Here is a 26,280-nt window from a genome sequence, read left to right on the forward strand (position 1 = left end):
GATGTGTGCTGTTGGTTTTTCCCTTCTGGAAAAGTCCATTTTCTCTCTGAAGCACATATATCTCTGCTTCTCTCCACTCATGATTCTCTAACTAAATTTCCTTAAATGAAACTATTTTGCTTCAGTATTTAAATTCTTTTCCCGTGACGGAAGGCAGTGTTCCTGGAATGCTTGGCCCAGACTGACTTTCCTTTTCCTGCAAAGAGCAACTCCTCAGCCCAGCAGGAATCCACGGCTCTCCAAAGATTTGACTAGTGGGGACCAATTCCAGCACCCTGTAGACCAAGCGGACTTTAGAGCAGCTCGGCAGCTGCCGTGTGGAGCTGGTGCCACGTAGGTGCTTGGGGCAGACTTTACCTGTCTAGACCCATGCCAGGCATTTCCCCAGGTTGTCCAGGTAAACTGAACAGAGAGGCGGAAGCACTGTTTTCTCAAGGCCACCTCCCTTACTACCCACTTCCCCCAAAATCACCTGGGACACATTTAGCAAGATGAGAGGCAGGGCACCTGGAACATAATTCATGAGCCACCCAGGGAACCCCGCTGCCTCTGGTGGGAATCTCGTCTTTTAAAAAACATGATTTTACAAACCAGTCGTCACCACTCCAACACTCTATTCCCTGGGGAGTGGGCTTTTTGGTGCTGGGGGTCAGGTCAACAGGGTACACCTGGCCGTGCTCAAGAGACCACTTGACATCAGGACTGGAACAGGAAAGCTGGGCTGGAAGGCATGCACTCTAGCCCCCTGGGGTTCCCCTGACCTCCTGGCCCCACTTTCTTGGTCTGTTTGGGTTTTTTTTTTTTTCTTTTTGGGTCACACCCGGCGATGCCCAGGGGTTACTCCTGGCTCATGCACTCAGGAATCGCTCCTGGCGGTGCTCAGGGGACCATATGGGATGCTGGGAATCGAACCTGTGTTGGCCATGTTGGCTGCGTGTAAGGCAAATGCCCTACCTGCTGTGCTATCGCTCCAGCCCCGGTCTGTTTGGTTTTTAAAGAAGAAACTCAACCTCAAAAAAACTACCAGTTCCTTCAGAGAGACAGATATTCCTTAGCATTCTTTCAGTTGAGCCGTCACACTAAATTCGAGAGGAGACACACAGTCGATGTCTAATAAACATATGTTAGCTTGACTGGAAGGCCTTTAGCTCCACATGCCCAGACATAATACAAATATATCTCAAGGAAATGGCACCTTCATGTTTAGGAACTCTGGCTGACCCCACCCTAGTCAACTGACAGCAGCAATCACGAACAATGAAATAACTAATACATGTGCCTCCCCCAACAATGGGATGTCCACAGCATCAGCTATCAAAAAAAACCATAAAAAAATAGTCACTGTCACTTTCCTGTCACTGTCCTCCCGTTGTTCATCGATTTTTCTCGAGCGGGCCCAGTAACGTCTCCATTGGAGACTTTGTTGTTACTGTGTTTGGCATATCGAATATGTCACGGGGAGCTTGCCAGGCTCTGCTGTGCGGGCGAGATACTCTCGGTAGCTTGCCGGGCTCTCCGAGAGGGGCGGAGGAATCGAACTCGGGTCGGCCATGTTGGCTGCGTGCAAGGCAAACGCCCTACCGCTGTGCTATCGCTCCAGCCCAATAGGAATATAATGTGTAAAAAAAAAAAAAAGAAAAGAAAAGATGGAGTGGCAAAGTATATGGCAGAGTACTTATCTTGCAAGTATAAGGGAAGGAAGGAGAGAAGAAAGAAGAATGAAGAGACTACAAATGTAGTCATTCATGCTGGGCCCAAACAACACTTACCATCTAAATACACAGAAGATTCAACTTCTCCCAGAAGAGCAAACTAATGAGTGAGGAGCTGAAGTACCAAGTTCAAGTCCTGGCATCCCATCTGGTCCCCCAAGCACTGCCAGGAATAATTCTGGAGTGCAGATCTAAGAGTAATCTCTGAGCATTGCCAGGTATGCCCCCAAAACAGAACAAAACAAACAAATGAGTGGGGTCAGAGAGAGGACACAGTGGGAAAGGTGCTTGTTTGGATTCCTAGCATCCCGTCTCCTGTGGCCCACTGAGAGTGAGCCCTGAGCACAGACCCAGGAGTAAGCTCCCAGCATAGCCAGATAGATGAGGCCTAAAAAGAAAAAGAAAAACTCAGAATCAGAAAATGAGGAACTTCCTGATCCACACTACTGAGATATTCTGCATGAAAAGGCCCTAATCTTTCCCTTAAGAAAATGGCTTGGCCTAAATAAAACTTTCTTTACTTAGTGACCCTGTCCTTCCTCTTTTCGGATTATAAAATCCCTATATTTTTGTACAATTTTTTGCAGTACTTGCTAGATAGATGTTGCTGATTTATGATTCATTTAGTAGAGCCAATAAGATTTTTAAAATTAACTTTGCTGAATATTTGTTTTTTAATAATAATCACAGAGAAATCAGTAGGCAAATTCATATATTCTCAAGAAATCAGACCTGGAATCTTAAAACTATCAGTGTCATGGCTGGTGAGAAACTCCAAAGGATTTTTTTGCATGTGAGACCTGGGTTTCAATTTTCAACACAGCTGGTCCTCTGAGTACCAGTGGATCTTCCACCACCCCCAAGAATACATTAATGTCATGAAACACAAAAAAAAGAAGAAAGGAGGTATACAGATTAAAAGGGACTAAAGAAGACTAAAGATACATACTTAATGTGACTGGATTTGAGATTTGGATTTGAAAAAAAAAAAACAGGGCTGGATAGTTCAGTGGTAAAGTCTTGTGTGCAGTCAACCCTGGTTTGATCCCCAGCAACACATATGGTCCCTGAGCACCACCAGGAGTAAGATCACAGAACCAAGAGCAAACCCTTAGAACCACTGGGTGTGGCCCAAAACCCACACCCTCACAACAAACAAACAAAAACAACCAACAGTGATTAGCATTACAGAACTGACTTAGGGACCCTCAACAAAGAATTTCAGAAGAGAAGAACAAAAACATAAAACCCAAGTATGGCCTGTAATCCCATCAGCGGCCAAGACTCAGAGACTATAAAATCCAGATCCCGGACGAGAACAGTGCAGTCTCTGCCCCCGCGCCTGGGTGTTCCTTCCCGGAGTCCCTTGGAGGGGAACGGGTTGAGCTTTCCTTCCCGCCCCGGCCAGGGCTCCGGCAGCCGAAGACCTCCAGGACCAGCCACCACCATGTGAGACCACTCTCCGCACACCTGAAGGTACTGGCAGAGGGACAAAGCCACGCGGGTTCCGGGGCCGAGACCTCCAAGCCTACTCGAATTGGAGTCGAGCATCTTCCACCCAGATCCTCCAAATTCCAGTAGGCGGGGGTCACACCCACCACCTGGCCCCCTGGCGCCGTGTAATCCCATCAGCGGCCAAGACTCAGAGACTATAAAATCCAGATCCTGGAACCGCGCGGCCGCATTCGTGGCCGCGCGACATCTTATCAGAACTTTTTTTTTTTTTATGACATCTTATTGTCTCATTCCTACTTTGGACAAACTTGCAGGCTATCGAATGTAGCCTGCCCACAGGGCAGAGTCTGGCAAACTCCCCGTGGCGTATCAAATATGCCAAATACCAGTAACAATGATGGGTCTCATTCTCCTAAAGAGCCTTGAATATAATCTCAGGGCTAGGATGAAAGAGACGTTACTGGGGCCTGCTCGAGGCAATCGACGAATAACAGGATGATGAAATGAAAAAAGATGAAAATGGCCTGAAGGAGAGCTATGGGTCCTGGCCCAAGCCTAGCCTTAAATCCCCTACAAGCAGTTCCAACTCAGTTGCCCAAGGCTCCAATCCCACACACATCACCTCCCTCTACCACCCACCCCTGCCTCCAACCCTCAAGAGGCAGTCCAGCAAAAAGACCAACAGAGCTCCAAATCCTTTATCTTCAGACTGAAGAGAAAGTACAGCAGGGAAGGCACTTGTCTTTCATACAGTTGATCTGGGTTTGATCCCTCGCACTGCATCCTGATCCCTAAGCACCACCAAGAGTGAACCCTGAGCAAAGAGCAAAGAGTAAGCCCTGAGTACCACCACATGTGCCCTCTGCCCCAGAGAAACCCTTCCTCCTTGACAATGCCCTCGCAGCAAGTCCTGCTCTGCAGGAAGAGCCCTCAGCCGAGGCCACCGGGGAACTGCCTTGAACGGCTTTGTCCCAGTGCATGCCCTGTGCACTGCATTCCAGAGGCAGCCAATGCCAGCACCAGGGGCATAACTTCTCTCCTTCACTGTCTGAGGCACCATCTGGAGTCGCCCACACCCTCCACTGTTAGATGTGCAACTGTTCCCCTTTGTGAAGCCCAGTTCCCAGCTCGGAGTGCAATCATTTCCCTCCCTCTGTTCTCCCCTTCTCGCTGTCTCTGTCTCAGTCTCCCAACCCCCGACAACCCCCACCCCAGAATTTTTTTTTCTTTTTGGGTCACACCCGGCAATGCACAGGGGTTACTCCTGGCTCTGCACTCAGGAAGTACTCCACAGGACTATCTCACTTCGCTCTCTGACATCTCCTGAGTTCTTTGCAAAAGACAAAGAGCTGATTGAGGTAGAGATTGGGGCTGGCCTTCCTTCCCCAGCCCAGAGCCATGGCTCCCTGAAAATCCAGGTGGAAGGGACCAGCTCTCACACTGTGCAGATCAAGTGGATCTCAGGAGCAGCCTGACAGGGACCTTCCCAGAGCTGTGCCAGACTATGAATGGCCATGCTGTGCAAAGCTCAGACACACTCACAGCCCTGAGGCCCCTGGACCCCGCCTTCACCTCGAGCCACAAAACTAACATTATCAGTACAACTCAGTTAAGGATCTGAACAATAGGCTGTCATCAGATTGCTGGCTTACAAAAATTACTCTGATTTTCACAACCCTGTACTAACACCCCTCAGCACATGACTTTGCAGTTCCTCCAGCAAGAAGAGCTTATGACTTGTTTTGGCAAAAGTATATAACAGAAAATATATTCCCAGGTTACTTGGCTCTCCAGAAATGGAAATTTATAAAAGGCCATGGTTCTTTTCCCCAAAAGTTTACTGGAGGAAGGGGCTTGTAAGAGGAAATGGGGAAGGGGCAGACAGACCAAGGCCTGGGCTACCGAGTACCAAAGCTCATCCTGCCCCCCAAAGGCAAAGTGATTAAAGCTGTTAAGCAAGGTCTCCTGAAGACAAAAGCATCCAGCCAACCTGGCAACTTCTTTGTATAACATCAGTGAACGCTGCACAGGGACCGGGCGGTAGTAGTGCCACTCCAGGAGGCTCACAGAGAGACAGGTTGCTTGACTCTGCAAGCTCAAGGGTTACAATCCCTGCCTTACTGCAGATGAAGCTTCTGTCAGAAAGTCTGATTTACTGGCCCTGTAGAAACTGTAGGTTGGGTAATATTTTGCTTTAAGGCAGGTTCTCTGAAGAATGTCCAGTTCGGGCTTCTTGGTTGAACGAGGGGTTAACTCAGTCTTGACTCAAAGTCTAGATTATGCAAGACTGTACCAGTTCCAAGTCTAAGCCTCAGAGCCCTTGCATGCCTCCACTTTCTCTTGCATCATCCCATGTGCCACCAAAGCAAGTCTGGGTGATCTTGCTGCAGACAAATGTTCTGTTCTGTTGGAGCAGCGGACAGCTATTCAAAGCAACGTCAGCTAACACCAGCAGACACCCCGGAGCCGGCCAAAACTACCACAGCCTGATCACATTAGAACCACCAAAAGTACCACTTTTTTATTTCACTTTTGTTTCCTTTCTTAACTGTTACCTCTAGGGTGAGACAGCTCTCTCAGGTATCAAGTAACCTCTAAATAAAATGACTGCAAGAGAAGGAATAAATAGCTTCTTTATAGACAGCTATAAATCAGGTGATTTTATTTCGAAGGTCATTTTAGATATTTTAAGCTACAAAATTTTGGGTTAAAGTAAATACAGCAAAAAGAAACTGAATAAAGGTAAGATTCACATGGAGAGCGTAGACAAGATTATGTAATCGGTGTTAAATTAAACAGTGTCAAATTAAAAACAGTATGAAACTTTGTGATTACGTAGAAAAATGTCTTAAACTTTGGAGATAAAGACATATTTAGAGGGTATGTATCTGAGGGTCTGTCTCCCCACATTATAAATTACATGATCAAAATCATAAATCTGCATATAGGTAAAATATAACAAGCAACACAAAATGAATTGTTTCAGTTCTGCTTTGGGGGCACGGTTTGGGATTCGGGTTGGAAAATTCGAAATTTGGAGGTGGGAAGGTACAATGGCGGTGGAATTGGTGTTCAAATATTAAATGTAATGAATTATTGTGAACAACTTTATAAAAATTTTAAAAATTTTTAAAAAGACTGTCACAATCCCATGCAAGGCAAGTGCCATCCTTCCTGTACTATCTCTCCAGCTCAATCAATAAGGTTTTTTTTTAATGTTCTTTGTATTAATGTTTTTCAAAAAGAAAAAATAGCACACCTTTCTACAGAATGTGGCAACACAGGAAATGTTTCTGGCAACAGCAAGTCATCATAGAATGAATAAATCTTCCTCACCCCCACCACCCTACTTTACAGAAGGTGACAACCACTGCTGAAAGATAACAGATATGAACTGCAATAAACCAAGAGCCTACCAAAGCAGAGTTGAAAGATTCCTTAAAAGAAAAAATATTAGCAGCATGCAGTTGTGAGAATTTTCCCTGATATGATCAGTAAGAATCATGGCAGGCTAACTGGAACTTGAAAAGAAAAAAGCTTTGGTAAGAAACAAGGCAGGTCTGGATTATTTTGTGTTAGAAAACAAACAGTCAGTCATGTCTTTCTCTGTTTTAAGGGATTTTTCAAACGCCTACAATGAGACTATCTTGTATTACATCTCCTATTGCCTGAGAATCCCTCCAGATTCTGCCCAATAGAGCTTAAGCCCATTTTTTTAGCAGCCTAATAAGAGTTTTTAAAAAATTTTTATTTATTTATTTATTTATTTTTTATTAGTGAAACACCATGAGGCACAGTTATAGACTTACAAATTTTTGTGCTTGGGTTTCAGTTATACAATGAAGAGTTTCTTTTTTACTATGAACTTTCATTCAGTGATATTCGATAATTGTCAATGCTGTGTCTTGTCTTATCTGAACCAGGCCAGGGGCTATGTTCAAATGCCAGACTTCTGAGCTGAAATCTAAGGACCTAGACTTCATTAGGCTGCATAAAGAAATCCGGATTACAATGAATGATAAAGCACGTACTGACAGATAACATATATAATAAATGATAAAGTACTGACAGATAACATATATAATAATCATCAAGGTAGCTTTTTAGTAATAATCTCTATAAATCTCTACAAATATGTTCAAATGTCTTTGACTTCAAGGAAGCTGAAGTCAAGCAATTACGTGAATTACCATTTGAGGGAGAGAAACATTCACTTATAGTTAAAAAAGAAAAAGAAAAGGCTGCAAGGCCCTGTACATCTAACAAACTGGTTTTTCTGATCTGTTAAAACTGAAATTTTAATGCAGCAAAGATATGTGGGAGCTGGTATAATCGTACAGTGGACCAGGTGTTTATTTTGCACGTATAGACCTAGGTTCAATTCCTGGAATCCCCTAGGGTTCCCTGAGCCTGCCAGGAACAATCCCTGAGTTTGCTCTGTGCTCAGAAGTGACTCCTGGCTATGATTGGGGATGATCAGTGGTGATGAGAACTAAACCACAATCAGCAAATCCAAGATAAATGCCTTATCTCCTGTACTATCTCTCCAGTCCCAAGACTGTTCTAGACAACATTAAATTTAAAGTTCATTCCACACCCACTTTTTATTACAAAAATCCTTCAATTACCTAGCCCACAAGCCCAAAGATGGCTTAGACTTGTGAGACCACATTGTGATATCACAATGCAAGATTTAAATGGTTGTACAAAAACGAATCAGGAACCAGGGAATGGAGCAGAAGAGCACTTTCCCTACACACAGCTGGCAAAGGTGTGCCCCCAAGCATCCCACAGGTTACCAAGCACCACCCGGAGAGATTTCTGAGGGCAGAGTCCAGAGCAAGCCCTGATCATTGCTGGGTGTGGACCCAAAAAAAAATTTTTTTTAATTAAAAAAAGAATACGGTACCAGACATAAAGAGAATCTTCAGGCTGCCTCCACAAAGTCTCTGAGATTCAGAGAAATCAATTAGGCAGTAATATTTTCTTTCTTTTTTAATATCTTGATAAAATGTCTTTTACTTTTTAATTTTTTTTAATTTATTGAACCACTGTGAGATACAGTTACAAAGCTTTCATGTTTGAGATTCAGTCATACAATGATCGAACACCCATCCCTCCACCAGTGCACCAATGTCCCCATTATCCTCCCCCCCACCCCCAAACACACACACCCCAGTCCTCACCCTGCCTCTATGGCAGACAATTGCTTAGACGCTCTCTGTCTATTTTGGGGCATAATATTTTGCTCGAATTTTCCCACCACCATTCAATCCTGCCTTCCAGGGCAGATGCTAGATCATTTATTTTCTATTGCTCATTTTGCATATCATGAAAGATCTGAAATTTAGGATTATAAATGGTTGAGTTCCAGAGGCATCTCTGAAGGGAGCTATTCCATTTTGTGATTTAATTGGGAGTTTCTGGGCCCAAGCTGTTGGTGCACCAAGACGGCGCCTGGGGGCGGGTTGTGACTTCCAGCATCAGGAGCAGTTGGGAAGCCAGGGTGAGACTGCCCGCTTCCACTAGGCAGTAATAGTTTTAAGGAACATTTTATGTTCAAACTGAATTCTAGAGCCAGGGAAACAGCTCAGTTGATAGAGCATGTGTGAAGCCCCAACCCTACCCCCCGCCCCCCGCACATAAAAACAAATATACAACTTCACTGCCAGGTCTTGAAATTGTGGATTGTACAGTAAGAATGACTGCATTCTACTGTACAATTCCTGGCTCAAATCTGCATATTAGCACCTTGTCAGAAAAGGACGAAATGCCAGCAAACCTAAGCTTTGTTCTGCCTCAGCTTTGAGTTCCCCTTCTTCTATCACACTACTGTCAACTGCATTGTAATCAAGTAATCACACCCTTCGAAAAGTCTGTGCCCATTCCCTGCTCATCAAAACTGAGAGGAGAGACAGAGTGCCAGGCAGCAAGTTGAGTGCACTCAAGAGGCTGTGGTTGATCCGCCCCATATGGGCCCCTGAGCACCAATGAGAACATGACTCCCAGAGCTGGGAGGCAGTAGCCCCAGAGCACTGAAAGGTGTGACCCCAAAACAAAAAAATAACCAATCAACCAAAAACAGATGAAGCAAAACACAGCTGGCCAGAGGCTCACTGTTTGCAATGAGTGATAAGTCCTTTTTGAGAGTAGGTTGAATTGAACCAAGACAGGATCTTACACATAACCTGACATCTTAGAATCTTACAGAATCTTCGAATCTCCCACATGTCTGCCTTTGTACAGACATGGAGTCCAGGCCCCTTGACAGAAGTGATCAGAGAAGACTGCAGAGTGAAGCTTTTTTTCACCGATTTCCTTATCATCATAATCAAAGAAACACCTTTGTGTGGGCCAAACTAGTTTCTCAATTATCAGCCTTCTCAACCTTCTCGATGAAGCCCATGTTCCATATTCAGCTATCTTTGTTATGTGGGGACTGCAGCATAGAGTAAGGCTGAATTGACTTGTTGAGTCCTTCATTGGGCGAGCATTTGTTAAGCACATTTGTCCCTGGCTTGGGAACAGGGAAGCAGAGATGAAGGGCGCATGGCTCCCACTGAAAGGAGCTCAGAAGTGAATGGAAACATTTAGTCAAAATGGAGTAAAGAGGTCCGAACAATTAAGCACTTGAGCCTGGACTTGAATTCTAGCTATACTGTTCCAAGGATGGACAACCTTGGCCCAGTTTTGTTTCATTTCTTTAAACTTAGTTTTTTCAGCATTAATGTGAATAATAATCTTAACTATTACACTGAGTATTAAATATTAATGACTATAATGACAGAATTAAATGAGATACTAATGACTCTACCTGCCATAAGCTTTCATTAAATGATGGCCATGATTATTATTCTGCGTGTGTGTGTGTGTGTGTGTGTGTGTATGCATGCACATGAACATGGTAATGGATCTAATTCAGGATCTCACATATGTGAAACATGTTCTCTACCACTGAGCTATATCCATAATTTTAAGGTCCTTTATGAACCTGAAAATCTGCGGATTAGCTGCATTGTCCAGAATAAGAAATGTAACATCACAATACTCATCTGTTGAATGAAAGGGAACCACCAAGGATTTCTCAAAATCCTTTCCGGGGCTGGAGCAATAGCACAGTGGGTAGGGCGTTTGCCTTGCATGCCGCCAACCCGGGTTCGATTCCCAGCATCCCATATGGTCCCCTGAGCACCACCAGGGGTAATTCCTGAGCGCAGAGCCAGGAGTAACCCCTGTGCATTGCCGGTGTGACCCAAAAAGCAAAAAAAAAAAAAAATCCTTTCCTTCTTTAGACTATTGAACAGCTCTATGGTTGATCTGGTTTCCTATCTGTCTCAGATCCACTGACTAAATGAAGAGGTACAACAAAAGAGCTGCCAAATAAACCATCTTTTCCTGATGGCCATCTCTGCACCTTTTCCCACTGTAGCTCCTTGAGTGTTGTAATCCACCCTTGTGCATGGGACATGTACCAAGTATCCATCCCCAAACAGAAAAATTGGCCAGTCAGAGAGTTCAGGTCACTTTAGGCTGGTAGTCGTCACTTTCAAAACATGAGTGTGTGTGGCGGGTGGGGAGGAGGGACGGCAGGAGCCATGCAATGAATTCATATGCTTGTTACGTGCCCAGCGAAGTTCCCTAAGCAGCCATGGAGATGAGCTTTCTCTGTTCCATGCCAACCACGGCTTGTCTTCACAGGCTACTCTGCACCAAGCCACTTTATTTGCCTGTGTTAAGGACTAAGCAGCTTGAGGTCTGGGAGTTGATCGTGCTGATTTTGCATCCACAAAGCCAAGCACTCTGCACCTAGAAAATGACACAGCCATCTAACACTGAAGAAGGATTCTTACCTCGGGATCAAAGCTTCACATTTGCAAAATGACAAGGCACATTGCGAGGGCAGAATACGGGGCAGTGGGGCAGGGGTGCTTTGCTGAGCGTTGCCCATCCAGGAGTATCAAGAGCTCACCGTCTGACCTGTAGCGAGAGAAACCCTCTCGCTCTCAGTTTCTGCCTCCCCACAAATAAGAGGAATGGACTAGCTCTGGGTTTGGCAAACTTTGGTTCATGGGCGAAACCCAGGCTCAGTTCATTTCAGGAACAGCCTGAACCCAGCTCCTGGTGTAGAATGGCTTTGACGTGTTTGTAAGAGCAAAGAGAGAAGAACGTGTACCAGTGACCAGTTTCTGATCAGTTTCAGGCAAGAGCCTGCTGACTCCTGATGAGACGCTTCCTAAGGTCACTTCAAATACAGAAAGTTTAATATTCTAATTCTGCTGCGTTCCCTTCAACAGTCTGATTCTGGCTCTTCCCACCAAGTATTCCCAAGTCTGCAACAACACTGAGCGCACAGCAGGAGCTCGATTGCTGTTTGTTCAACTGAATAAATGGACTGAGCAGCAGTAACCCTAAGAACTAAATCCCCCACCAAGAGGGTAAATTGGGTCAATGTGTATCAAATGACCACTAATAAATGTCCCTAGGATCAACTGCAAAACCAGGGGACACTCAGTTCCACTGGCACTTTGGATGACAGCAGCTGCAGGAAGGGCCTGGAGCTCAGATAACCAAGATAAGGATTTACCTTGTTTCACCAAATAAAAAACACATGTAGTCATCCTACAAACAACCCCCTTGAGCAAATGATAAAGCTATCTAGAAGCAGCTTTCAGAAATAGAGATATAATCTGGACATATAATCTTAACAGATACAGACCCGAGCATAAAATGTCACCTATAATGAAACAGAGGCAATAATTAACCCGCAACATTCTTTTTTCTGCCACTGTTGAGAATATACAATACCAAAACAAGGAAATCAAACATTTATGGCAGGGCAGCCAAGTCTAGGATATATGATTCTATTAGCACTAATGGAAACTGGAGCAAGGTAAAAAAAAAAAAATTCCCTGCATCCAATCTCACTGCATTTACTTTTCCAAAACAAACAGCCAGCAATTTTCTCTCTCTCTCTCTTTTTTTTTAAGTCCTCTGTACACCCATAAATCATGTCTGGGCATATAACTTCTGTTGGTTTCAAAGGATGGGGCTTTTCCTCCTCTGTTTGCTCTTCCTCTCTCTGTATTAACCTACTGACCAGCTGTATTCCTAAAGGCAGTGGGAAGGATTGAAGTGATTTTCTGCCCCCCGTCTCTCTGGCTTCTTCAGCACAAGCAGGACGCACTCAAGCTAAATGCATCATTCCCTATATATTACACACACCGATTGAGCCTTAGAAATTCCAAAACTGACCTAGAGATTCCATCCTCTCTATCTTTTCTCTTAAAAAGACAACTTGGAGCTCTTTTTTTTCCCTTCGTTTTAACTAGAGAAGCTCAGAGTCAGAGTCACCGCCACCACCACCATCACCAACACACACACACACACACACACACACACACACACACACACACACGATGAAATGAGGTGGATTCACGCATCCCTCCAACTCCCAGGCACCAAGCCTCAAACATACTGACCCGGAAGGTTATAAATAACAACAATATCAACAGCAAAGGCAACCCTCAAGTTGAGATTGATTCCATTTCAATGTTCACTCTCAGGGTCTCCCCACATCAGAGGAAAAAGAACAGCTTAAATCTGAATTCTTTCCTGACTCACTCAGAAAGTTTTCCCTACTAGAACAGAAATGAGCACAGGCCCACTGCTCTTGTCTCTGCAAAACTCTCAACAGGGGGCTGGAGCAATAGCACAGCGGGTCGGGCATTTGCCTTGCACACGGCTGACCCGGGTTCGATTCCCAGCATCCAGCATCCCATATGGTCCCCTGAGCACCACCAGGAGTATTTCCTGACTGCATGAGCCAGGAGTAACCCATGTGCATCGCCAGGTGTGACCCCCTCCCTCCACCTCCAAAAAAAAAAAAACTCAACAACAACAAATTACTTGCTAAAGTCTTTCACTTCTCAACTAATAAAAACTAGTTAATCTTATCTGGGGCTGGAGCGATAGCACAGTGGTAGGGTGTTCGCCTTACAAGTGGCCAACATGGCCAACCCGAGTTCGATTCCTCCGCCCCTCTCGGAGAGCCCGGCAAGCTACCGAGAGTATTCGATATGCCAGACACAGTAACAACAAAGTCTCCAATGGAGACGTTACTGGGCCCGCTCGAGCAAATCGACGATCAACGGGAGGGCCTTTACCTTTACCTTACCTTAATCTTATCTGCACCCCCTGCTTGAGAAACAAGGACTCAGCACTTGGGGAGCCGTGGGAACTCAGGAAGGGGAAGCCCTGCAGTGGCTATTCTCGGACCCCAGTCCAACGGCCTCGGCCACTTCTCCAAATGCTTCACTCTAGTCCCCGTCTCAGGCACTACCACAAGTCCTCGCAGCTCCCCACACAGGGTTCTTCAGACTGAAGGAGTCTCAGTGCTCCATAAAGAAGGCTACTGAACAGGTGTTTGAAGCAAGTTATCACTTAGCTTTTGAAGGACCTGAGTTCAAAGAATTGCAATATTATGTGAATAAGACTCTGGCCTTTCTCCCTGCCTAGTGTATTTACCATAACATCAGTAGGGAACTGAAAAAAAAAAATCACACAAAGAGAGACACGTGGGCCAAAGATAAATTGGTAAAGTACAAGCATAAGACCTGAGTTCAACTGCTGTCATACACACACACACACACACACACACACACACACACACACACACACACACAGAGCAACCTTTGGGCTAGGATATAGCTCAGCAGCACAGCATTTACCTTGTACTCAAGCCAGGCCATTAGCATACAAATACTGAGAGCCGCCCCCATAAAACAGATTTTGGAGTTGGGGGATGTTCCAGTTTGGGTTTGGTTTTGAAGCCACACCCAGCTGTGCTCAAAGTTTACTCCTGGCTCTATGTTGAGGAGTTAATCCTGGCAGAGCTTGGGGGACAATATGCAGTGCCAGGATTAGAATTGGGGTGGACCTCATACAAGGCAAATACCTTAATCCCTTACTATCTTTTCAGCCCCTAAAGCAGATATTGTGCCAGGGAACTGGCTCAAAGTTCCCTGCTCAGCATGCCGGAGTCCAATCCCCAGTGACCCCTGGAGTGGCCCTTGACCACTGATCTGAGAGTAGCCTCAAGCACTGTCAAGTATAGCCCCCAAAACAGGGTAGAAAAAGGAGAGGAAAATGCCTTTTAAAATTATTTCTTCCTTTTGTCTCCGCCCCTCTCGGAGAGCCCGGCAAGCTACCGAGAGTATTGGATATGCCAGACACAGTAACAACAAAGTCTCCAATGGAGACGTTACTGGGCCCGCTCGAGCAAATCGACGATCAACGGGAGGGCCTTTACCTTACCTTTACCTTTGTCTCTGAAATAGATACCCCAAATGATTCATTAATATTTGCACAAACAGACCCACAGGAGTTCTCTGAGTGTGAAGTTTAATAGGACACTTGAGGTGATTCAGAAAAGGCTTTGGGAAATACACTGATATAATTAGTTACTATTATCAGGTGTATATGAAAAATTGCATGTGAATACTCAAAGCAACTTGCTTATTACTCTTCAACAATGCACAGTTATTTCAGGCAACACGACATCACCATCCTGACCCCTCAAAGCAAGCAACATTGACCATTCCCTCCACTCTCTGGGCTTACTGTATCCTGCAAGTCTTCACTAGCAGGACCAATGCCATACCCCTATGGACACACACTTTTTGTCCTCCATTTTGTTTTTGTTTCCCCGTTGGTGCTGGGTCAAGTCCAGAGCCTCACATAGGCAGAAGCCAGCTCTACCACTTGCCTAAGCCCCAGGACCCTTGCTTTGTTCATCTGTTTACTCATCTGAGTGTCTACGGCCCTACTGCTTCCACTGCCTGAGGCTGCTGGCCGTTCCTTGATGAAAGATCCACCCATAGGACAGCAGGGGCCTCCTGGGGCCAGCAGCCTGCCCAGAACTGCAGCAGGTACTTCATAACACGGGAAAGAAAGGAACTTGTCACCATGAAAGGGCAGAACTGGAACCTGTCTTTGTCATTGTCACCTGGCCTATAATTTCTTTTTAATTAACAAAATGAACTAAAGAAAGAAAATAGCACTAAGAATAAAAAGAATAGGGCTTGGCTGTAGAGTCAAAAATATCATCTTTAATCAACTGTAAAAATACTTTTCTTGTTTTTTGACAGCTTGGAATTCAGGATGATTCTACAATGGATGGGATATTAGCATTGGGTCATCATGGATGTGGAAATTTATTTTCTTCTTCTGGGTACACAGGCAATAGTAATGCATGTCAGAAATGCTGGTTCCAGAGACGCAGGGAAATAAAACATGGCATGACTGTCATGAAAAGACAACTGCAGAGTTGCACTGAATTTTCCATAAGAATAGAACTAGAGAAAAGGTTGGACCTTTTCAGTGCCTGGCAAATGGACAGACAACAGCATCCTCCCAAGTGGAGCAGCAATAACCCTATTAAATGAGTCTGTCTTTCTGCCTATCTCTTATTGGTGGAGGGGTGGCCACAGGACCCAAGTTTAGGCAATCAATGCTCATTGAGGACTTTGCTCAGAGCCAGCCAGAGTGTAGGTTTATGGTCCAGGAATAATCAGTGGACATTCTCTCCCCACCACAGAATCTTGACTTCATATGAGTTCTATTATGTCTGTCGCTCTCTTTCTGACTCATTTCACTTAGCATGCTACTCTCCATGACCATCCACTTATAAGCAAATTTCATGACTTCATCTTTCCTAACAGCTGCATAGTATTCCATTGTGTAGATGTACCAGAGTTTCTTTAACCAGTCATCTGTTTTCAGGCACTCTGGGTTGGTTCCAGATTCTAGCTATTGAGAACAGTGCTGCAATGAACATACAGATGCAGATGTCATTTCTACTGTGCTTTTTGGCACCCCCGGATATATTCCCAGAAGTGGTATTGCAGGCTCATATGGAAGCTCAATTTCTAGTTTTTGAAAGAATGACCATATTGTTTTCCAAAAAGGCTGGACCAGTTGGCATTCCCACCAACAGCAGAAGAGTATCCCTACGCCCCACATCCACGCCAGCACCAGTTGCTTTTGTTCTTTTGCATGTGTGCCAGTCTCTGGTGTGAGTTGATATCTCATGGTTGTTTTGATTTGCATCTCCCTGATGATTAGCTATGTAGAACATTTTTTCATGTGCCTTTTGGCCATTTGTATGTCTGTCTTTGAGGAAGCTTCTGTTCTTTTCTTCTTCCCATTTTTTGATGGGGTTGGAGGCTTTTTTCTTCTACAATTCTACTAGTGTCTTGTAATCCTGCATATTAACCCCTTTTAGATGGGTATTGGGTAAATATTCTTTCCCATTCTGTGGGTTCTGTCTGTGTTTTGGTCACTGTTTCTTTTGAGTGCAGAAGCTTCTTAGTTTGATATAGTCCCATTTGTTTATGTTTGTTTCTCCTGCTTGGTCAGTGGTGTTTCATCCTTAAAGATGCTTTTAGCTTCAATATCATGGAGTGGTCTGCCTACATTTTCCTCCATGTACACTGTGGGTAGGGCGTTTGCCTTGCATGCAGCCAGCCCGGGTTTGATTCCTCTGCCCCGCTTTCAGAGAGCCCGGCAAGCTATTAAGAGTATCCCGCCCACACGGCAGAGCCTGGCAAGTTCCCTGTGGCATATTCGATATGCCAAAAACAGTAACAAGAAGCCTCACAATGGAGACGTTACTCGTGCCCATCAAACAAATCAATGAACAATGGGAGGGCAGTGCTACTGTGCTACATGATTTAAATTACCTAGTGCTCACTGAACCCATTTCTTTCTCTTCCTGGACAAACAGGCCAGAGTTCTCCAGAAGGTGGGACCATGTACTTATGAAAAAATAAGAAGAGAACAGACTGAAGTGAGCTCACTCTGGCAGGGAAAAGGGCTGGACATTTCAGGGATGGGGTGGAAGGACCTCAAGAAAGCAGTGGATACTATGGTGGAGCTTATATGTTTGGATTGTTGTATGTATGCATGGAATCCTATCAGTACTGTAACTCACACTGACTTAAAATATTTTTAAAAATAAAGAATGAGGGCTAAGAAGGTAGTACAGTGGGTAGTGCACTCGCCTAGCATGGTCCAATCTGGTTTGGTCCCCAATACAACATATGGTCCCCAATGCTGCCAAGAGTGAACCCTGAGTGCAGAGCTGGGCCAGGAGTAACCCCGAGTACTGCAGGTTGTGGCCCTACAATAAACAAACAAAAAATGCTGAGATTTAGAGGTAAGGAGGGTGATGGGCCATTAGTTACTATTCTATCACCTCCTGGTCTCAGGTGGACTCCTCCTTCCTGTGGTCACACAAATTAACCCAGTGTGAACCATTAATTCCCTCTTTGCCCAAGTTAGCTTGAGTTGGTTTCTCTTATTTACAACTAGACAGTCCTGAGGAACACAATCAAGAAGAATGAACTTAGTCATTTGAATGGCAAGAAAATAAATAGAAGCATTAATACCCAAATATTTAGGGAACACCAAGAAAATATCTCAGAACAGAGTAATAATTCCAACAAACTGATGTCAATATACAAAAAACTCTTCAGTTTGCAGGGGCTTCTTGATCTAAACTCGTAAACCTCTTACAGTAAGATACTTTCCCTATTCTCATTTCATGATCAAAAGTGTGTACAAAGTTCTAACAGATCTGCCTTGGGAATTACATATTAAAATATCCTCAGAATATCTCAAGCACCCAGAATCCCAGGAAGCAAGCTAAACCCCACCTATCTTTTTCTGAAGATTTATCCGCAGCCTTAAGAATTTAAATAACTACTCAGGGGTAAAGAATTTTGAGCTGAGTATACAACTGTAAGCAAAGCTATCAAAAATATCAAACAATTGCCAATGCTCCTGGGAACATCTGTAAGACTACAAATGAAAAGATTACAAATAAGGAGAATGGTGATAAAAGTAGATAAAAGCTTACTTGAAAAATGAACGTTGATCCGCGCCACCAAGCCTGCCCGGAGGGGGAAGGGCGTTGACCAGCCCGCCCGCTCCTCTCTGGAAAGAAAGGTGGCGGCCGCACGGGAGCCTTGTGGAAAGCAGGCTTGAGCCGGGCTCGGGGGAGCGGCGGGGACCTCATGGGAAGGGGGGCTTTGTGGGCCGTCCCCCACACCCCACCGAGGTCGCCAGCTGCCCCCCACGAGCGGCTCTCCGGCACGGCCACGACTCCAGGGCACAGAAATCAATCTCTTAACTAGCTAACTTTTGATAGAAATTCTTCCAGGGTCAATAAGTAAAATAGCAGAAATTCAAAACCGCGCGGCCACATCATTTTATTCTTAAACCAAGTTGTAGAAAGCAAATCATTTCACAACGCTGTTTCAGCATGTCTGATTGGGGGGGGGGGGGTCGTAAACTCTAAACAATAATTGTGCATCTTCTTTCGAAATAATCTATCTAGTCAAAGTAGATAGAGTGTTAACTAGAACTCATCTGCCTCACAAGAATTGGGAGGGGTGGGAGGTGGGGGTCTATTGGGGTTCGGGGTTAAAAATGAGTATTGGTAAAGGGAAATGTGTTCGGTATCTACATGACTGAGACCTAAACCCGAAAGCTCTGTAACTTTTCCCACAGTGATTCAATAAATAAATAAATTATATAAAAAAAAAAAAAAGAAAAATGAACAAGTTTGCCAGAAAAAGGAAGCCAGTGATGGCAAAGAATACGTTCTACTTGGTTTCCAGAACTGTCTTCATTGGGCCAATTAACTTCTTTAACAAGAAGTAATGGTACTTCTAAACTTAATAAAAAGTACCTCTATATCATATGCTAGTTCAAACACTTGGAACAGCGGTTTGGAGCTGAGCTTATCATCAATTCTTTATTTATACCCAGGAAAACTGGCTCAGAAAGACCAAGTGACTGATCTTTGTGACTAAGCCAATACTTAAGCTCCACTGAGCTGACCTCAACCAGCATTCTTCATAAAGCACCACCCTTAATAGTAATGAAACAACGTATTATCCAATATCTTGCCATTTCACTTGGGTCTTGAGACAACTCAAGTGACTTTAGTCCATCTGTGACTTTAGTTTCAATTAACTCTAAGGCTTCTTTCTAGTTTACTTCTCTGTCTCTCTGTCTCTCTCTCTCTCTCTCTCCCTCCCTCTCTTCCTCTCTCCCTCCCTCCCCTCCTCTCTCCCTCTCTCTTGACCCTCTCTATCTCCCTCCCTCCCCTCCCTCTCTTTTTTTCTCTCGCCCCATTCACTTTCTCTGTTTTATTTTGGTTTGGGCCCACACTCGGTGGTCTTCAAGGCTTACTCCTGGCTCTGTGCTCCAGGATCACTCCTGGAAAGCCTCTGGGTGCCGGAGATATGAGTGAGGATCCAAGGATGAAACTTGTTTAGCTGCTTGTGTGTAAGGCAAGCACCCTGCCCACTGAAATACCTCTCCAGGTCCTGAGGGCTCTCTTTAACCTTAGAATCTTTCTCCAATGTGGAGGCGAATCCATACTTCACGGATATGTGGCATGTAAGTATACTTAATACTGGCCTAATTTAACTAAACGTCTCACAAGACTTAAAATGGAGTGCTGAGTTCACCAAAGTGTTGCTGAAATTTATAAATGTAGATGCTTCCAGTCATAGAGAAGACAGGAAGGAAAGAGTGTTGTGGTCTTTGTCATTATGTTCCTGGCTTGGAGGAAGGATCATTTCCTCCTGATATTCCAAATTAAGACAGAGTGCGATGCCACTGTCCTATGCGCCAGTCTTCTGCACACACTATCAGCACTACTGCCACATGTGTCTCCTTCACTCGCCACCAGCCCTAACAGTTTGGTCACCCATACCTAGCAGCACAGTACCTGGCATCTAGGATAGTTGAAAATCATTTGGGGCGGACAGATGGGTGGATAGATGGATGGATGGATGGATGGATGGATGGATGGATGATGGATGGATGGGCGGGTGAAGACACAGGTAAACAGAGTTTTTAGATCTGGGAAAAATTTTAGAAAATAATATGGTCTAATACAAGGTCTTTGTATCATGGACAAGGAAGCTGGAGCTGTATGAAAAGTAGACCAGGTACCCCCAAAGCAGTGAGACCACACGATTCAGTGCCAGTCATGGGCTGTTTGACCGTGAGTTCTTCCATTACGCCACCTGAGAGGGGAGGCAGCTCTCTTGGTGAGTCCAGGCTGCACTCCACAGGCAGTTTCTGCTTCTGCTACCTCCAGCATGGGACTTAAAACAGGTTACCTCATTTTTCTGAGTCATACTTCTGCATCTGATCATTGCAGCTATGAATAAATTGGGCGTCCTTGGAAATAGCCAATCTAGCAACATAAAGAAAGTGCATAGCCTAGCATCACATGCTACTGCTAAATAAACATTTACTGAATTAATCATGACCGAGCCTCTGTCTAATAGACCACAACTCTGCTTTGGACTCTCCATCAAAGTCTTCATGTCTATGAAAGGGGTCTGGGACACCATGATTAGAATCTGTGTGTGGAAAAACTTATTTGCTGCTACAACAGGATCTTAAAGCAGTCCTGAAAGCTCAGATAGAGAAGAGAGCACCAAATAAAGGGTGTTTGGAGGATCCTCTCAGGGGGGGAGAAGCATGCTGAAAGTAGACTATAGACCAAACATGACTGCCACTCAATGCCTCTCTTGCAAAACACAGGACCCAAAAGAAGAGAGAGAGAACAAGGGGGAATGCCCTGCCACAGAGGCAGGATGGGATGGGGGGGATGGGGGGTGGGAGGAATGCTGGGACCCGTGGTGGTGGAGGATGGGCACTGGTGGAGGGATGGGTACTTGATCATTGTATAACTGAAACCCAAGCACAAAAATTTGTAAGTCTATAACTGTACATCATGGTGTTTCACTAATAAAAAAAAAAAAAGCAGTCCTGAGAGCCACTTGAACCCTGGCCACTGTTTCCACCTTCCCCAGGGCCACACAAATCTCCCTCCCTCTTCCACTGCTCAGCTTCCTCTACCTGCCTAGAAAGTGACCACTAATTCTTACAACTTCACCTGTCCTTCTCATTACTTCCAGCTGTATAATACAGGGGTATTTTTACTTTATTTGGCTTTTTGTTTATTTTCAGGGTGGGGGGATTGTCTCCCAATTCAAGATGTCCTGAGGCCCCACTGGCTATTCTCAGCCCAGCAGGCCAGTGGTCCAACGCAAGAGTCTGGGGATGCGGTAGCTGTACCCAGCAATGCTCAAAGTACCATGCAGTGCTGGGAATTGAACCCAGTCCCACCACTATCTCCCTGCTTTTAGTTATGTTATTTTATTTGACATAGCTATGCTCAGAGCTTACTCCTGGCTCTGTGCTCAGAGGTGGAGCTCAGGGGAGAGGCCTCTATACAGCTCTGGGGATCTAACCCAGGCTGGCCACAAGCAAGACAAGTGCTATTTCCCTGCACTATCTCTCCATGCCTCACTCCCAGTTTTTTTAATTGTGATAAAATATTCATAAACTGTGCTACCTTCACCACAATTAAATGTACAATTCAATTTAAACTATATTTACATTGTGTGTCACTGTCACTGTCCTCCCGTTGTTCATCGAGTTGCTCAAGCGGGCCCAGTAACGTCTCCATCGTGAGACTTGTTGTTACTGTGTTTGGCATATCGAATACGTCACAGGGAGCTTGCCAGGCTCTGCCATGCAGGCGAGATACTCTCGGTAGCTTGCTGGGCTCTCCGAGAGGGGCAGAGGAATCGAACTCGGGTCGTTCATGTTGTCTGCGTGCAAGACAAAAGCCCTACTCACTGTGCTATCGCTCCAGTGCCACATTGTGTGTAAGCTCTAGAATTTGGTCAAGCTGCACAACATTTCATTCTGTAAAACTGAAACAGCCTGCTCGAGCAAATCGATGAACAATGGGAGGACAGTGCTCCTATACCGAGTTGAACAGTTCTCTGACCACCCTCTCCCACAGCCTCAGGCAAGTGCTTTCTGCTACTGAGTCTAACCTACAGAGAGGACACATACAAATCACACATGCTTGTGCAATTGTGTCAGCTTTTACCACTTAGCGTAATGTCCCAGTGCTCACTGAAGTGGTACCATTTGTAGCATGTGTCAGGATTTCCATCCTCTTCAAGGCTGAATATTATTCCTGTTTGTACATACTGCGTGTTGCTTATCTGCTCATTCCACTACAGACAACTGGGTTGCTTTCAGCAAGTGTAAACGATCATACTATGAATATGAATATACAGGATTAGAACTACTTGACTATGAATTTTCAGGGATGTGTGGGTGCTGGAGATCTAACTGAAGACTTCAGACATGTGAAGCACTGAAGCATGTGCTCTACCACTGAGTTGTATCTCTAACCCTTCAAGTGTGAACTTTTTATTTTGGCCTTCCAAATGCAGAAGAAACTATTTCATTTATTGGTTTGGGGACCCCACCTGGAAGTTCTCAGGGATCACTCTTGGCAGGCTCAGGAAACCAAATGTAGTGACAGGGATTAAACCCAGGTCAGCCAAATGCAAGACAAGCATCCTATCAGCTGTACTATAGCTCTGGTTCTGGAAAAAAAAATGTATGAATGGGACAGAAAGAAGGAGAAAGGGGCAAGAAGACTCCCAGAGTCTGAGTGGGTCTCTGAAACAGGACTCCCCAAAAGTGAACTCCTTAGTGACAACTATCAGAACCCAATCATCTCTATAGTTCTGCAGGTCCTTAACTTATGGGCATTCAATAAAGAAAAATTTAAGAAACATTTTAAGGTTGCACTCAGTTCCAAAGATGAAGTGAATAATGATCTCCCACACAAAACTGCAAAATGGTAATCGTATGCAAAAAAAAAAAGAATTCCAGGCTTGCAATAAGACAATCTTGATTTCTGGTCCTAGAACTGCCTGACTAGTAATATGATCTTAGATATGTTATTGAAACCTGCAGTGTTCAATTTCCTCATAATTTTGGCCACAATTAAATTATATAACTTACATAAAGTAATTAGTAAAATGCTTGTTGCCAATATCCATTATTACATAATTACATAATTAAAGTAACTTACTGCTCATGTACCATTACACCATTTAGTTTCTTATGCATGATAAAAGCAAAGAGTTTACAGAATTTTGTAGACCAAACAGTTTATGGCAGATTAATAGTCAAATAGTCAATACCATAACATAAATGATGAATCTTGATTGGCATCACACATTGTGGAACCCTGAAGTATTCAGCTGCAGCTCTGTGAGTTGGAAATTTTGTCACCTTCAAGGGGTTGTGTATTAATACAACTTCAAAGTTCTTTATTCAAGTAGCTGAAATTTTATATTAAAGATCATCTCACTCAGCAAATCAGCCTCCCAAGATCTAAGAAATGTTTTACAACCAAGGATTATGTGAGGATTTTTTAAATTTTTCTTTGTCAGTAGCTAAGTCTATTTTGAAACTTTCAGCAGAAAGATAAAAAGAAATAAGTAGATCTTTAATATTAGTTTAGACAGAAGTGTTTATTTCCCTCCATATCAAAGGACACGGTTTCCCACTCCACTCCCCGTTCATCCAGGAGATAAATTCCTTTTGAGATTGGCATCCCAATTTTCCAGACCAGAAACATTCCTTCCAAAGCAAGCTATTTCTTGAGTCTTAGGAAGGCTTATTCAAGCTAGTTTTTTTTATCTGCCAAAACAATTAACATTTAACATTATTAATTAAAATGGTTCTCTGAGACAAAAATCAGAAACTTGGTAATGTGGTGGTGGAAGAAAGGGAATTTTAAAAATAGAAGAGGGGGCTGGAGCGACAGCACAGCAGGTAGGGCATTTGCCTTACACGCAGTCAACCAGGGTTTGATTCCCACCATCCCATTTGGTCCCCCAGCATCGCCAGGGGTAATTCCTGAGTGCATGAGCCAGGAGTAACCCTGTGCAACAATGGGTGTGACCCAAAAAGAAAAAAAAAGTAGGAGAAAGTTGTCAAAATGCTAATACTGGCTCAAATATGGCCCCACGTGACCATATTCCATTTCCAAGAACAATCACTACTTCACGTAAATTTAAGTCTCCATAAGATGGTATATTTGAACCCTATCAAATACGGTAGACAGTTCCGGAAGATGGGTATTTAGTGTCTTATGATGTGTCGCGCTATGTGTACCTAGGTCGGGACGTCAACATGACAAATGACCTGGCACCCGAGCTGCGCAGGAGGAAGAGAGTGGCTTGGAACGCCTTCAAGAACGTCGAAGCAATAGCTAAGAGGACGAAGAACCTCCGGCTCCGGGCACATCTCTTTGATTCCACTGTTCTTCCTGCATTAACATATGCCTCAGAGACCTGGGCCCTATGCAAACAAGATGAGAACGCTATTCGGGTCTCCCAAAGAAGAATAGAAAGAGCTATGCTTGGAATATCACGTTTCACTCAAATGAGAGAAAGAATCCGGAGTTCTGACATCCTTCGACGATCAAGGATCAGGGACGCTGTCTCGTTTGCCAAGGTGTCGAAAATCAGATGGGCTGGTCACGTAATGAGATTTAAAGACGACCGCTGGACTAGAGCTGTTACCGCCTGGATTCCACGGGTTGTCAAAAGACCGCGTGGCCGCCCACCAACCAGATGGTCAGACTTCTTCGTCAAGATCATGAACGATCGGTTTGAGGCCCTTCATGTTCCCAGAGCGAACAGATGCCATTGGGCTACACTAGCACGCGACAGGGACAAATGGAGACGTTACTGGCGTCCGCTCGAGCAAATCGACGACTAACGGGAAGTTAAGTGATTAAGTGAAGATGGTATGATGGGGGTGGAGAAACACCACAGCAGATAGGGTGCTTGCCTCGCACATGGCCAACCCAGGCATGACCTCTGGCACCCCATATGTGATTCACAGTAGTAGTGTTACCATACACCACACGCCAACTGTGATTTGCTTCCCAAACATGACAAAGTTTCTGGCTTGCCCTGCCCATGCCAGGATGCCCTTACGTACTTAGAGAACTGTCCACAGTACTTGGGCACAATGCTGACACCTGACATGTAGGTGCTCTATTATCCTCACAACAAGTATTTATTTAATATAAATACTGGGAAACCCAACCCCCTTGAAACCTTTTAATTATGAAATAATTTCAGACTTACCCTAGAAAAATACTTTAAGAATTACTACTAAGAAATTCTAAGTAAGGGGCTGAAGAGATAGTATAGGTAAGGTGCTCACCTTGCAAGCAACCAGTCCAAGTTTGATCCCTGGAACTACATTTGGTCCCTGAGCACTACCAGGAATGATCCCTGAGCACAGAGCCAGGAGTAAGCCCTGAGCACAAACAGGTGTGATTTTTAGAAAAAAAATTCTTAATTCATGAGAATTACGAAGAATTCATATATTACCTGTACCCAGATTACCCAAATAATAGTTTTACCACATCTGCTTTTCCATTCTCTTTGTACATAGATACTACCACAAAATTCTTGATAGTTCCTTAAAATTATAAGGTGATGATCAAAATAAAAATCTTAATATTGATACTATAATTTAGTCTCAACTCTATATTCATTATTGGCCAAATAATGTTCTTTATGGGAAAAAAAGATTTTTTCCCTCTGGATATTGGAAATTGGGTATTTTCAATATCCAATCCTAGATCATGTGCTGGGTTCAGCTCCTACGTGTCTTTAGTCTCCTTTGATTGACAACGATTCCTTGTCTTCTGCAACACTGATCAATGTTTGTCTCATGCAGCCCATTTACTTTGCAGAATGGCTCTCAAGCTGAGTCGAGCGTCTCCTTCTCCGATGCTGGTTTGTCTCATCATTGGTTGATCACTTAGTGGAAGTGGGTCTGCACTTCTCTGCTGGAAAGCTCCTTTTTTCCTCTTTGTCATGAATAGGGATCTTATGAGAAGGTACTTTAGGATTGAATCTCGGACAGAGCAAAGCTGTGATTTGCCCATGGTTACACAATTTTTAAAAGCTGGGACATAAATTCAAATGTTAGTTTCTGAGCCTCATCTTTAAGATCCTTCAAAAGCTTGCCCCTGCCCTTAGCCTAGTCACCAGTAACTAAAGCAGCCTTGTCTAAGATCAACAACATACGGCCACGGAATCCTGGTACTTCTCTACTCTTTGGGGTTCTTGTTGTTGCTGTTGTCGTTGCTGTTGTTGTTGTTATTTTGCACCACATCTGG

The 26,280-nt window shown here is 44.2% G+C and overlaps 1 protein-coding gene across 1 annotated transcript in view; it reads right to left on the minus strand.

The window, feature by feature from the left end:
- Positions 1 to 26,280, minus strand: part of RAB30 (RAB30, member RAS oncogene family) — a 96,409-nt gene that overhangs the window by 60,670 nt on the left and 9,459 nt on the right. The window lies entirely within an intron of this gene.

Source organism: Sorex fumeus, unplaced genomic scaffold (genome assembly GCF_029834395.1).
Source record: "Sorex fumeus unplaced genomic scaffold, SorFum_2.1 ptg000030l, whole genome shotgun sequence".
NCBI lineage: Eukaryota > Metazoa > Chordata > Mammalia > Eulipotyphla > Soricidae > Sorex > Sorex fumeus.